The sequence below is a fragment of the Haliotis asinina genome, chromosome 5 (assembly GCF_037392515.1).
Source record: "Haliotis asinina isolate JCU_RB_2024 chromosome 5, JCU_Hal_asi_v2, whole genome shotgun sequence".
Classification (NCBI taxonomy): Eukaryota; Metazoa; Mollusca; class Gastropoda; order Lepetellida; family Haliotidae; genus Haliotis; species Haliotis asinina.
In genome coordinates, this window is record NC_090284.1 from 64,932,908 (window position 1) to 64,947,218 (window position 14,311).

Below are 14,311 nucleotides of genomic sequence, written 5' to 3' on the forward strand. Positions count from 1 at the left end.
GGACAAGTTATAACCTATACTGAACGTTGTATCAGAATGATATGCGAAATGGCACTTGAAAATCAAGCACAAGAAAATGAAAGTTGTTAACTTCAGGAATACATCGAGGCAGAGATCGACGTTCCATTTCTCGTGTGATGATAAACACTTAGACTATGCAAATGTTTCAAAAATACCTAGGTCTATGGATTGAACATCATCTGAATATGAAGTACACTCTTTATCTCTTCTTATATCAAATTATGTATTACAAGTGTGGAGACATGGCATACAACGTATTTTAGCAAACTGTACGAAGCGATGGTTCAACCGAGTTTACCATACGGAGCACCGATCTGGGGACTGTATGGCCACACTGACATAAACACCATCCAGAATAAAGTGTGTAAGCTCTTATTTGGTGTTCAGCGTTCAGAGTCCAACTGTACAGCGAGAAGTCAAATGGGCTGGTATTCATGTCTAACCAAACGGATACTGGAATGCTTTCGTTACTTCCTAAAGCACAACAAAATCTAATATGACAGACTGCTTCATGACGTTTTAATCTACACTAAACCATGCAAAATCCCTTTTCACACGGTTCTGTGTTGAAGATGTGTAAATCCCTGAACATACATGATGTCATATTATGACAAGCCATCCTATGGCAATTTACGTCTTCAATATTTAAAGAACTCAAGAAAATCGACGAATCCAACTGGTGTGCAGATCTGTGGAAAGAAAAAAAACATCCGCCAAATAGAATAGCGCCCTATATCCAGTCACCAAATGGTTGCTCATGGCGCTGACATATATGCATATTTACAACAGGAGTTCATTTAGAGGTCATAGTGCGTATTGAACAAGAAAGTTTTAAAGTTATACAGGAATCTGGCAATTGAGGGGGATTCTCTGAGAGACACAAACTGATTATTCCAGATGTTGGCTGTAAAAATGGAAAAACATCGGTGTCCATATGTCTTCAGACGATTAGCAGCGACTGATTGGCTAATCTGAGAGTCCTGGTTGAAACGTACTCTCTGACAAGACTAACGAGATGTGATGAGGCTACATTGTTAAGACATCTGTAAGTCATGCTAAGTATCTCATATTCTATCCTAGCTGGGTTTGGTCATCAGTGCAGACGCATGGAGATTGGGGAGATGTGGCTGTGCGTTGTGGATCTGCAGATCAATCTGGCAGCTGCAATTTGGACTTCTTGCAACCTGGAGAGCTGGTCTTTCTTCATGTATTTCCAAGCAAACTGATACAGTATATAGGCGGCGTATGCTGAAGATATTCCTTATGTGATTATAACATTTGTTACATAAGTTACTGACGTGTGGTGTCTATCAAGACACCCAGGTTTTGACTGCAGAGATTGACAGGTGAACAAGCCATGAGAATATCTGTTTTGTTATCGTTCAGTTTGACTTTACTTGAGGTTATCCATGTCTTCACATTGTCCTACACACTTCAACTTCTGCAACTTGTGATTTTGCTTCATTAAAATTAAGCTTTCTTAACAGTTGAGTATCATCAGCATAACAATGATGTAAGATGTTGTGCTGAGTAATACGTTCCTCAAGACTGCTGGTGTAGCGGGTGAATATGATTGGTCCCAACATGGAACCTTTTGGGACACCACATGAAACATTGCATGTCTGAGATCTAATAGTTTGGATTGTTCTGATAGATATGAGTAAAGCCGTCTTAGAACATAGGCGCCTAATCCGAAAAGGTGTCGTAAATAATCAAGAGGCTGTATGTGATGTATCGTGTCGAACGTTGCCGATAAATCAAGAAGGACGAATACACAGGCCTGCTCCAAGCAGAGTATCCATTACATAAAGTGAAGTTGTCTCAGTGCAGTGACTGCTCCAATATGCTGACCGTAATTCATTATATAAACTGGTCTTTTGTTTTTTTAAATGAGCAGTACGACGCGTCTTGACAGCCTTTCCCAGCACTTCAGACACAAAGGCTAGCTTTGAGACGGCTCTGTAGTTGGCCAAATGATTAGTGTCAATGCTTGGTTTCTTGGTTTCAGTAGCGTCCTTCAGGAACGTGTCCAGGGACCAAGCTGAGGTTTACGGTCTGTGTAATGACTGAAAGGAGAATATCCACAAGCTCTAGCATGAATCTGGTAGGGATGGGATCCATCACACAGAAGGCTGGTTTTAGTTTCCTTACCTCTTCCTCACTGGATACATCAAATTTGTCAAAGATGTATGTCTGAGGTTGCAATGTTGTCTGGTCGAGACTCGGACAGTTCACACCTGTCAATATCTAGACAGATATTTGCTATCTTCTCTACTGACTAATTGCTGAAAATCTGTGATGACATATTTTATAGTATGTTGGAGACAAGAAGACTTCTCCTTTCAAAGTAGAGAGGACATGAAATCATACATGGGTTTAACTGAGGTCATGTTCCTGATTTTGAGCAATGCAATATTCAGATTTGGATTTCCATGTGGTCATAATTGTAGTACAACTGTCTGTCACTTTCTAACTTTTGATTGCCACCATTTTCTTTCCATTGACCTACGATGGGCTTTTGCTTCGGCAACATCCTGAGAGAAACATTAGACACTGGACCTTACTGGAATGTTGTTGACTATGCTTGTTGCGTATTTATCAAGAAGATTGGACAGGGTCTTATCATAGGCTGCACACAATGAGTCCAGACCTCAGTAAAGGTCCCATTGATCAGATGGGAATCTTGAAGGTGCTTAAAATCACATTTGTCAATGCACTTGATATTTCTATCTGCCTGGAAACAGGGAGGGAGAGAGATACAACATGATGATCGGACATGTGTGTCTTGGACAGAAAGACTGGACACAAAATCAGAGCGAGTAGACCGTGTGAGAACCTAGTCTAATCTTATTAATTTAATTTTAAGTATGTGTAGGTCCATTTTCTATATATTCGGTCTGGCTTGCCTCGGGTCCTTAAAAGCATACTTTTCACATTTGTCTATCTCGTGAAACTTTTCCAGTAATCTATTATCAAGTACATATACAAAAGTACCAAGGACGCTCCAAAGCCTGCCATGATGGTGTCAGGGAAGCCACTGTAGAGATTAAGATGACGGTTAGGTAAATCATGTGAACCGTCAGTTTAGGACTGGATTGTAGGTGTCAGGAGTCAGGAGAGGACGACACAGGCTCATTCCTATTTAGGTCAATTGGGAATTGTTTTGAGGTGAGTTTCTGGTTGAATGACATTGCCACATGATGATTGCTTCACACTGGAGCAGAAGTGTCAACCACCACGGAGACTTCCAACAAGAGCATCTGAAGGATGTTTCAGATTACCTTCATGTGAAGACAGCGAATTCTGAGCCACGGGGAGCTGTGTAGACATTTTTGGGCCTGAAATATTCCTGTTTAGAATCAGGATGACAAAAGCACAGGAAAACAAGACGTTTCGGGAGTCTGGTTATAATGTCTTCAGGGATATGATGTTAAGCATTCCTTCAAATGCAGATTGTCCTTAGTATAGAACCAGTAAATGCTTACTTTCATGGGTGCTTCAAAAAGGTTTAAGAATGAAGGTTTTGGTTGGGTTTTTAACCATGTGTTGTTTACTAAAAGTAATCAGGCAGATCACGGCTACAGTATGGTGCCTGGTATATTTCATGGGTGGGTGATACATTTGTTACTGGGAACACGGGTTTAAATCTATTCCATATCATTCTGCATCTCAGGGAGCTCCAGAGAGATTCCACCAGACTCTCAAGAATATGGGAATTATTGAATAGGACCAGGAAAAAGACATTCACTTCTTGTTCGTTGCTGTGAGGCAGTCACTTCACGAATCCTTAAATGTCAGTGTCCCGTCTATAGCCATACTGCCGTGATGCTTTATGTGACTTGAAGGAGCAATGGCTTGATGGTTGGTCAGAAATTAATTGGCTCTGGCTGGACTATGTTTCACACTTTTTGACTAGGCTTTCAAAAGCTAGTAAAATTGATAAAGATAATTTGAAAGTTGTCACAATTTAAGCCGCAAAGGAAGGTCTTCCACTTGCACTAGGCTGTAGTGTTTTCGAGTCTGAATCAACCATGGTGTTGGTGTGTTTCTGCACTCTTGGTTTTCGCGCTATCATTTCACTCAAACCCAATGAATATTTCATCAGTTGCGTCAGTGCAAGTTCTAACATGTTTTTACTAGTGTCCATTAAGCACACAAAAAGTGTAAATTTACCTTAGAGTATATATGACCTCACCACGTTTTAGTCTATACATGACTTTAAGGTGTTTCATTACTTTTTGTTTGTAGTATATATTGTCCTTAAATGCTCCCTACAATTACCAAACTATTATTAATGTTTATAGGAGACATTGCAACAAACTCACTAACCAAGATTCGGAAACAAACTTCTATCGAAATTCGTAGGTCCCGATACCATTATACTCGGGAATTTCAACGTCCACCCCCCCATTGTGGGCCACATAACCCTGTACCCATATCAACCTGCCTCGCGGACTGGCTAGACAAACCAACCCACTCGTTCGTATGCGGAGGCAGATTGTTCAAGCTTCTGTGGAGACACACCCTAGTAGAGACGGGAAGACACAGGAGTTGCAAGTTGTGAACATTGAACTGAAGAGCCAATTATCTCATTTAGAATCAAGCAAACAAATGTCTTCAAAAGTACAATGTTTTTATTACTATTGATTAATTATTTATTGCGGTAAGAAAGGTCCTGCAACGGAAAATGCTTTGAACGCAAGATGGAAGAGCAAGGATATTATTTGTAAACAATTGAGTCATCTCGTTTGGGAAAGAAGATAGCCAAATGTTTCAGCTAAATGTGTGAGGGCTGTTGACGACACCCAGTAAGGCGATCCGTAAAATGCACACCTAAATATTTGTAAATTTACTTTTACATATACATTGTATTTCAGATTTCATAATGACTTTTACACAAATGTTAAAAGAACAATTATGCAACGCTGTGAAACGCTTTAAACAGGAAGATACAAAATATCTCTAGAGGAAAAAGATATTGTAGACTTTGTGATATGTATACCACAGACTATTATCTACTTCTTATATGTCCATTTTATTCAACAATAATTTTATTCTATGTGTTACATTAGACACCCAAACACCCATACATTTATGGCTCTACAGAGTTGAAATAATTCTCTAATTATACGAAACGTATCATCATTTATATTTAATGCCTTAAGCTACAGAAATACTGTCATGTCTTAAGTGTCATGCAATATTCACGGTGATAACTGATAAACGGCAACTGTACGCTCATGTTTAATCAAGATGCAAGTGGATACATTCGTCTACTTGACTCATCACAGAGGTTTGAAATCTTTGATAATGGAGTGAGTGAGTGAGTTAATATTTAACGTCACGTCGGCTATATCTCAGCCATATCGTGACGAGAACATTTAATACTAAAATGAAATATATGCCTATTATAAAACCTGTCAGCGAAGGACAGTAAAACAACTAGGATATCATAAAGTAGAATATAAAACTAGTAACTATACCTAAAACAATTTATCTATACAGGACAATACAATGTAAAAATGGGATGGTAGAAGGTAGATCAACTGAAGGTAGATCACCATACTAGGGACCATGGGGACTTACAGTACTTTTGCTACCTGCATGGACCCTAGCTGGATTTACATCATGCCCTCAGCCGTCAGGAATTTGTGAAATCTAGCCATACAATAAGAAAACACTTATTCTACGATTAAAAACCTGGAAATTTAGAATTTACTTTGAACGTTTGTGGACTTACGTACCCTCTCAGGAGGACAATAATTTTATAATACTTCAACCCCCTTTGAGGGTACAGCCACTAACAATTCTAGTTACAAATCTAAACAACCAATAATTAAAATACATCTATTTACAGAACATGTTATTCAAAATTCAACCAAAAAATCAATTTCTTTTAAAACAAACAATGCTTAAATGAGAATTTACGTTTGTGAAAAGATCCTTGACAGTTTTGACATTGAAATATTTATCCCTTGTGATGGAGAATTCGACACAGTCAAGCAGAATATGCTTGACCGTGACTCTCTTATCACAAGGAATACAAAATGGAGGATCCTCACCTTTCAAAAGATATGAATGAGTATATCTAGTATGGCCAATTCGACATCGTCTTAAAATAACCTCTTCAAATCTGGACTGACAGCCCAAGTAGGTGTAACCAATATACGGTTTTATTTCATGTAATTTATTTATACCTGCTTGGGTGTCCCACTTCTTCTGCTTCAGGTCACGGATGTAAGTTCTAATGCTAGCTTTGCAATCAATGTATGGAATAAGAAGTGGTGTCACAGATTTGTTGAGTGCTGCCTTAGCAGCAAGATCAGCCATTGCGCTACCGGAAATGCCTACGTGGCTGGGTAACCAACAGAATACGATGTCGTATTGGCCAGTAGCAAGATTATCAAACAATTCAATAATTTCAATTAAAAGTGGATGTTTACAAGAACTATTTTTAAACGCCTGAAGGCAAGAAAGGGAGTCTGAATAGGTTATATATTGTTTACGTTTAGGGTATCTTTGAATATATTTGAGAGCTGTTAATATGGCGTTTACTTCTGCTGTAAAACAAGAGCCGTTATCTGGAATTCTAGAAGATATTGTTCTGGATCCAGTGACAGTGGCACAAGCTACCGCACAACCGTCCTTGGATCCATCTGTAAATAAGGGTTTGTAATTGCTATATTTATGTTTTAATTGATGATATTCTTGTTTATATGTTGTAAGTCATTTGTTTCTGATTTTTAAATGATGTTAATGTTAGGTCAACTTGTGGCCTAACCAATTGCCAAGGAGGAGAAGAAAGAAGACGGGAAGGCGATATAATTTCCAGCTCTATACCGGCCGAAGAAAGAAATGGTTTAATTCTGTGCCCTAGAGGTGGAACAAGAGAAGACTTTTTGTTATACAAATCCTCATAAAGCGGATTGAACGCACAGTTATAGGCAGGGTTAGATTCATTAGAATATAATTTAGTAATGTATTGTAAAGACAATTTTATACGACGTTGAGTAAGAGATGGTTCATCGGCCTCAACGTAGAGACTGTCAATAGGTGAAGTTCTAAACGACCCAAGACGAATTCTTAAGCCTTGATGGTGCAAGTTTAAGGTTGCTTTTGCAGGCTCCACCATATACGATGGAGCCATAATCGAGTTTTGAGCGCACGAGTGATCGATATAGGTGTAAGAGGGTTGCTTTATCCCCTCCCCACTTTAAGTTGGAAACAACTTTCAACAAGTCAAGAGCCTTCTGGCATTTAGTTTTAAGGGACTTAATATGAGGTAGAAATGTTAAGTGGGCTTGGCCTCCTTTACAACTTTGATGGGAGTGCCATCTAGATATAGTTCAGGTTCCTTATGTGGCTTATATTTTCTGCAAAAATGTATACAATTAGTTTTGGATTTAGAAAATTTAAAGCCGTTTTCAAGACACCATTTATTCATTTTGTTTAAACAAAGCTGCAGTTGCCGTTCAATAGTATGGATATTTTTCCCATGACAAGAAATATTAGAATCATCCACAAATAAGGATCCTTCAATTGAATCGTTTAAAACGTTTGATAAACTATTTATTGTTATGCTAAAAAGTGTGACAGACAAAATACTGCCTTGTGGAACACCCTGGTCCTGATTGTAATGACCAGACAGGGTAGACCCACTCGGACTTGAACCTGTCTGTCATTTAAAACGTTGGCTATAAATTGAGGTAAACGACCTCGCAAGCCAAAGTCATGTAAGTCTCTTAAAATACCATATTTCAAGGTTGTGTCATATGCTTCTTCTAAATCAAAAAAGATAGACACAGCATGTTGTTTATTAAATAGTGCACTTTTAACAAATAATTCTAAACGCACTAAGTGATCGACAGTACTTCTGTTTTTGCGGAGACCACACTGCATATCAGTTATAAGGTTATTTGTTTCCAAGTACCAAACTAGTCAATTATTTATCATGCGTTCCATGGTCTTGCGAACACAGCGATAATTGGAAGGATCCGTATGATCACGTCCAGGTTTAGGTATTGGTACTACTATAGCGTCATGCCACGAAGAAGGAAATTTACCTGAAGTCCAAATATCATCAAACATACATAAGAGCGTCTCTAAACAGGACTCTGGTAAGTGCTTCAGGAGTTGATAATGTATGTTATCAGCTAATGTAGCAGTGTCATGATCTTGATCAAGAGCAGTATGGAGTTCATGAATAGAAAATGTTTCATTATAATCTTCCCCATTATCAGAATTGAAATTAATAGTTTTCTTTTCTTGTTGTTTTTGATACTGCTGAAATGTAGGTACATAATTAGAAGAGGAAGAGTGCTTAGCGAGGGTTTCACCCAGTTTATTTGCAATATCTGATTTATCAGTAAGTAATTGATCTCCATGTTTAAGATGATGGACAGTAGATTTAGTACCTTTACCTTTAATTTTCTGGATCATGTTCCATACCTTGGACATGGGTGTCCGAGAATTTATTTTAGATACAGATTGGCGTTTGTTCTGTTTAAAAGTACGCCGTGCTTTTGCATTTAAAATTTTAAATTTATTCAAATTATGCACCATTGGATGGCGACGGAAATAATGTTCTGCTCTTTTCCTTGCCTTCCTAGCTTGTTTGCAGTCATCGTTGAACCATGGTTTTCTTATGAGTGGAACTGCAGAGGAATGTGATATACACTCATCAGCTATGGAATTCAATTCATCAGAAAAGCATTGAATAGCATCAGGAACGTCAATAAAACGTTCAGGTTTACGTTTTTCAGCACACAGTGTTTCATATAAAGTCCAGTTAGCCTTTTTGAAATTCCGCCTTGATGATGAAGGAACATCAGATGGAGTTACAGATTTTAGTATAGTAGGAAAATGGTCACTTCCACAGAGGTCATCGTGGACTGACCAGTCAAATTCATTTAGTAGTTCTGAATTTGTGAGTGACAAGTCGAGAGCAGAATAGGTCCCTGTACCAGGGTGTAAATATGTGTTAGAACCGTCATTGTATAAGCATAAATCGTTATCTGAACAGAACTCTTCTAACAGTTTACCTTTAGTATTCGTAGTTGTACCACCCCAGAGTGGGTTATGGAAATTCATATCTCCCATAATAATACACGGTTTGGGGAGTTGACCGTATAGGGTTTGAAGGTCAGTTTTCTGAAGAGCTGCAGACGGTGAGGCATACAAAGAACATAATGTAAAAATGAGGCGGACGTCAACTGCTTGAAGATTAGTAGTGAGTGTAATTGGGCTATGGATAACATTCTGTTTGACGAGGATTGAAGATCCTAAGCATTGAAATGACGTAACTCTGACGATCTGTCTGCTTTAAATAAGTCTCCTGCAGACAGACTGCTGAAGGTGTACAATCCTGGACCAGTAACTGTAACTCATTATGATTATGCCTTAGTCCTCTGCAATTCCACTGTACGATGTTGTGGGAGTAAACTGTCTTTTCGGGGGATTTATCGGGGACCTACTCCGCACTTTTTAGGTGGGCGACAAGCTGTGTGCCCTAGAATGGACATTTTCGGACACGTCCATTTCCTCAAGTGATCCATATTTGTTGTAAATTTTAATCTTATTTTCAGACCCTTTTGGGGCTCTGCCCATATGTTTTTGGGAAAAATCAGTCTTAGGTTTACTTTTGCCTTTAGTAATTGGTTATACGTTACAAAATAACTGACACCGTGTGCTAGACTGAGATGATGCATTATCACGATCTGACTCTGTTTGACTTTGAGACGTGTCAGGAAGTGGTTCAGCAGTTTGTGTAGATATTGCAGGTGCAAAGGGCTGAGATGTCTCGAGCTGAGATGTCGTCAGATGCACATACGGATGATTTAAAACGGACAGTTATCACGAGAAATGTGCGTGACAGCTCAAGGTGCTATTTGGCCAGTATGGTGTATGTGACCCGCGCACGGGCCAGTGGTTAGGAAAAGCGACAGTATTCCCTGGAATAGGGCTGGTGATATATTGTTACATGTACACATCGTTGGCTCACCTCGTTTCAGCTGCAATCAGTGCATGACAAATATAAAGGCTGTGGTTACTAAAGACATTTAGTGAATATGTGATTTTTGACCCAATATTTAAGATTTGCGACTTCATAGATATCTGTATTGCCATCCATTGTAACCTTGTTCGCTGTTAATTCAATATAATATTGAATATGTTACATTGTCAGTGTTTTGTTTTGCTATCTTTTCTCGCGACAAATTGCTAATCGTAGCAATATTTATATTTTTGTGTAGGTGAGTGTTGTTTGTGTCAAGATGTAACGGTATGGTGTACAATACAATGGGCGTGAAAAGCAATAACATTGGTTATAGGTATTTTAACGAAGTACACAAATAATATGCTGCACATCAGGTGTAAAACATCATTCAGCCATGATATGCCACGAGATCATAGAGTGTAACGCTTGGCGTTTCATCTTTTTCTTGCGATATTTTAACACTTCCACAGGATACGACCACTGACTACACTAAACAAACTTACCGATCTGTATTTTGCAGTCACGTCTGATTCACGAGACCACGCCTAGAATCATCCTGGTGAAGAATGGATTTTCTTGCCACGGACATCCGAGAGTAGACGTATGCAAACTGAGGATCTGTCTGTGTCATTGAATTTCTACGGTTGAAGGCCATCTCTATTTAGAGCCTCTGTTCATAAAGACAGCACAGTCGTTGTATTTGTGTGGCACTTTGGAAGTTCGAATTGAAGTTGCAGCAAAGACGTTACATCCCTGCATGCAGAGTTGCACATACCCATGCGAGTTGCACATGCCCATGCGAGTTGCACATGCCCATGCGATTTGCACATACCCATGCGAATTGCATCTGTACCCATTCATTTCAAGTATATTACACTCTTATCCGGGTCATATGCCGATAACATTTGAATTTCTAGTTTTGACTGTAAATAACGGTGAGTCACAAGTGTATCATGACCAACAACTATATTTTGGTGATTTAAACCTGGCCATGGATTTCCAATGAACCCATAGGAAAGGATAGATAAACATGCATAAGTTTATATGAGTACCGCTTCGGGATACAAAGGAAGGAAGATTATTACCCTTAATGTAAATGGTTAGATTGGTCAATATCCCAGGCATACATAACCATGTTGGCGGACTTGCTTGGGTGTACGAACCGTACACTCCGTCAAATCTGTCTCGTGACACACTACATGCATATACGAGTGACCTTGACGTTAGATGAAATGTGGCTGCAAAACGGCTGATCTCTTATAAATTGTACTAGAGTTGGCATATGCAGTTATGGGAAAAACAGAGTAATGCAATTGATGCTATAAGTTTTAAAGTGTTTGAGTCAATAAGTATATCCAAAAAGTGAAATATTTATGCATCTTACTTGTCGGTTAGCAAAGCCTGAAATTCTGTTATTTGTATCATTAACTACGCGATCCGATTCTTGAACAATGTGCAAGATACATAAATGTTGCCAAAACGAAAAGTATCGCCAATTAGTGTTATAATAATTCATATAAAAATATTTTAGATCACATTTTTGTTATATTACTTTCATTCATTCTTGTCAAATGGACTGTACGGATGACTGAGTACATATATTCTGCCACTGTTGACAGACATTCAGCAAAGATGATAACTATGGCCCTATGTAAAGTAGCTGTCATGCATAGGTCTTTGTTCACATGTCCTTCGGAATCTCCGCAAATACATGACATCTGTGGATAGAAGCAGAAACAAAACTGTTCACATCCACAAGTCTCGGAGTCCATTGTTAAAATCAAAATACGCAATCCCGACTGATCATAATGTATGGTTTCCGAGCATCTCAATGAGCTCTAAAGAGATTCCATCACTCTCAAAATATGAGAAGGGCTGAGAATGATCAGGACAAAGACATTCACTACTTCTTCTTCTTTGCTGTGAGGCAGACAGTTCAGGAGTCCTTACTTAAATGTCAATGTTCAGTCTATGACCATACTGTTGGTGATGCTTTATGGCACTTGAAGGAATAATGGCGTAATGGTAGGTCTGAAATTAATTGTTACTGGTCCCACTGTATTTCATCATCACAGTCATCATGTGCTAGGTCCCATGGTAATATACTCATAAAAAGTATGAAAACTGTACTTTCAATGTACAGTTTTCGAAATTTGGGTATATATGCGATTGAACTAATGTTGATACAGTAATAATGGATGTTTTGATACATCACCACATGGATTTCATTGGAAGCAAAGCTGTTCGTTCAATTATTCCCCTTGTTAGGTGACTGGAATATGACATGAACAATTTAGGTTTACAATTTTCTGTCAGTAGTGTGTGATTTGACCCTGAAAACCCGGACCAGGCACAGATGCAAGAAAATTATCTGAAAAATGGTCTATATTGATTTATCGACCTGCCTGACAAACGTCAAGATTCATAATGACACCCCATGCACGTGCAGGTGCAGGAGGCTGAAACGTTGTGCACGTGCTTTTCATGCATTGTGTTTACGTGTGCTGATAAAGTGAAATGATGCTGCATACACAAGATGAATGTCGATGTAACGTTCCTCAATGGGTTTTCTTTCTACCAGACTTCGTAGTTCAAGTTCCCCTAAGAGTATAAATTATATCATATTGACCCGAAGTCGGCGAGATTAAGTTGGGCCAACACCAGACCATCAAAGAAACACAAAAGATGTCATGTCAATGTAAACAGAAGCATTATGAAAGATATGATAATGTACCTCTTCCGTGTGTGGTCGATGTTCTTAATGCAGGCAATGTATCTTGTGATAGATAAGAAGTATGACTTACTATTGACTGCTTTGATAACAATGCTGCCAAGAAGCTACACATTTCTGAAGGTTTAGTTGTTACCTGACCATACAGAGTTGTCCCGTGCCTGTGAAACACCACCACTGGATAAATCCAATCAATCCCGAAGCCTTAAAAAAGGATATTCCATATATTCCTTAAATTCATAAATATCACTAAATCTTTGAAGGGCATGTGGAAGTGGAATGCATAAGAAAAGCACGATTCATAGACGTCAATTTCATTATTGTGAATCACACGACGTTTTGAAGTTTCAACCAAAAAGGATGTATCTACCATTTTGTAGATTTTGACAACTGTACATCAGGGAAAAGCTACGATCTATCAACACAAAACACACAAGAAGCATAAAGCCTCCGTGATCTAGCTCGACCAGAAGTCTGCCATATCCTAAAGAACAAGTACTACACTATAAAATGGGAAGCCACCAAAGTCCCGCCTAACACCACCAACAATAACTGGGGGCAAAATAAGCCCCAGGAAGCCACGGACATACGGAGACAACAAACAGCAGTCAACCGTGATCACAGAATTTACCTACCATGTGGACTCACTTACTTACATTCATGCCATCTCATCATGTGTTCATTAACTAGGCTTATCACCACCGCATCAACCAACTAGCCTCTTGTTTGTATTGCATATTGTCCTCCCTTAGGTCATGTACATACTGTATCACTGGCCTCCCCGTGTTATTCTATACAGTACCAATCACCATGTTGTCTTTTCTGTATCACTGGCCTACCCGTGTTATTCTATACACTACCAATCACCATGTTGTCTTTTCTGTATCACTGGCCTACCCCTGTTATTCTGTACACTACCATTTACCACGTAGTTTTCTGTGTATCGTTGGCCTTCTCGTGTTTGAATAAGATCCCAACACGTCTACATATTACCATAGTGTTTTAGTGTTTCACCTGCCTCGTGTTTGCATTACATTTTCATTCCTCAACACTGTTAAACTTCTCATACGTGATTTCTTATGTTTTCTTTGTAATGACTCATGTATGTATGGATGTATATATACACACGCACGCACATACATACATGTAGGCATATATCCCCTATATACTCCCTACCGTTACAAAACACTTTGCAGCACACTCACTAACCACGATTTAGATACACTCTCAAAATTCATAGGCCCCGCTACCATCATACTCGGAGATTTCAACGCCCACCATCCTTTACCGATATCAACGGACCCCGTCTCGCTGACTGGCTAGACAAACAACTTTAATCCATAAACGACAACCCACACCCTTTACCCCTCCACTCACCTATAGCCATAGATATTACACTCACAACATCAAAATTCACTCAAGCGTGTATCTGGGAGGAACACACAATGACACCTGGGATAGCAACCGTTGCCCCATGAAAATAACTATCAAATCTCACAATACTATCTCGGACCCTTATTCGCTTGAAACCCCAACCCAGGATATCATGTTATCCACAACTTTAC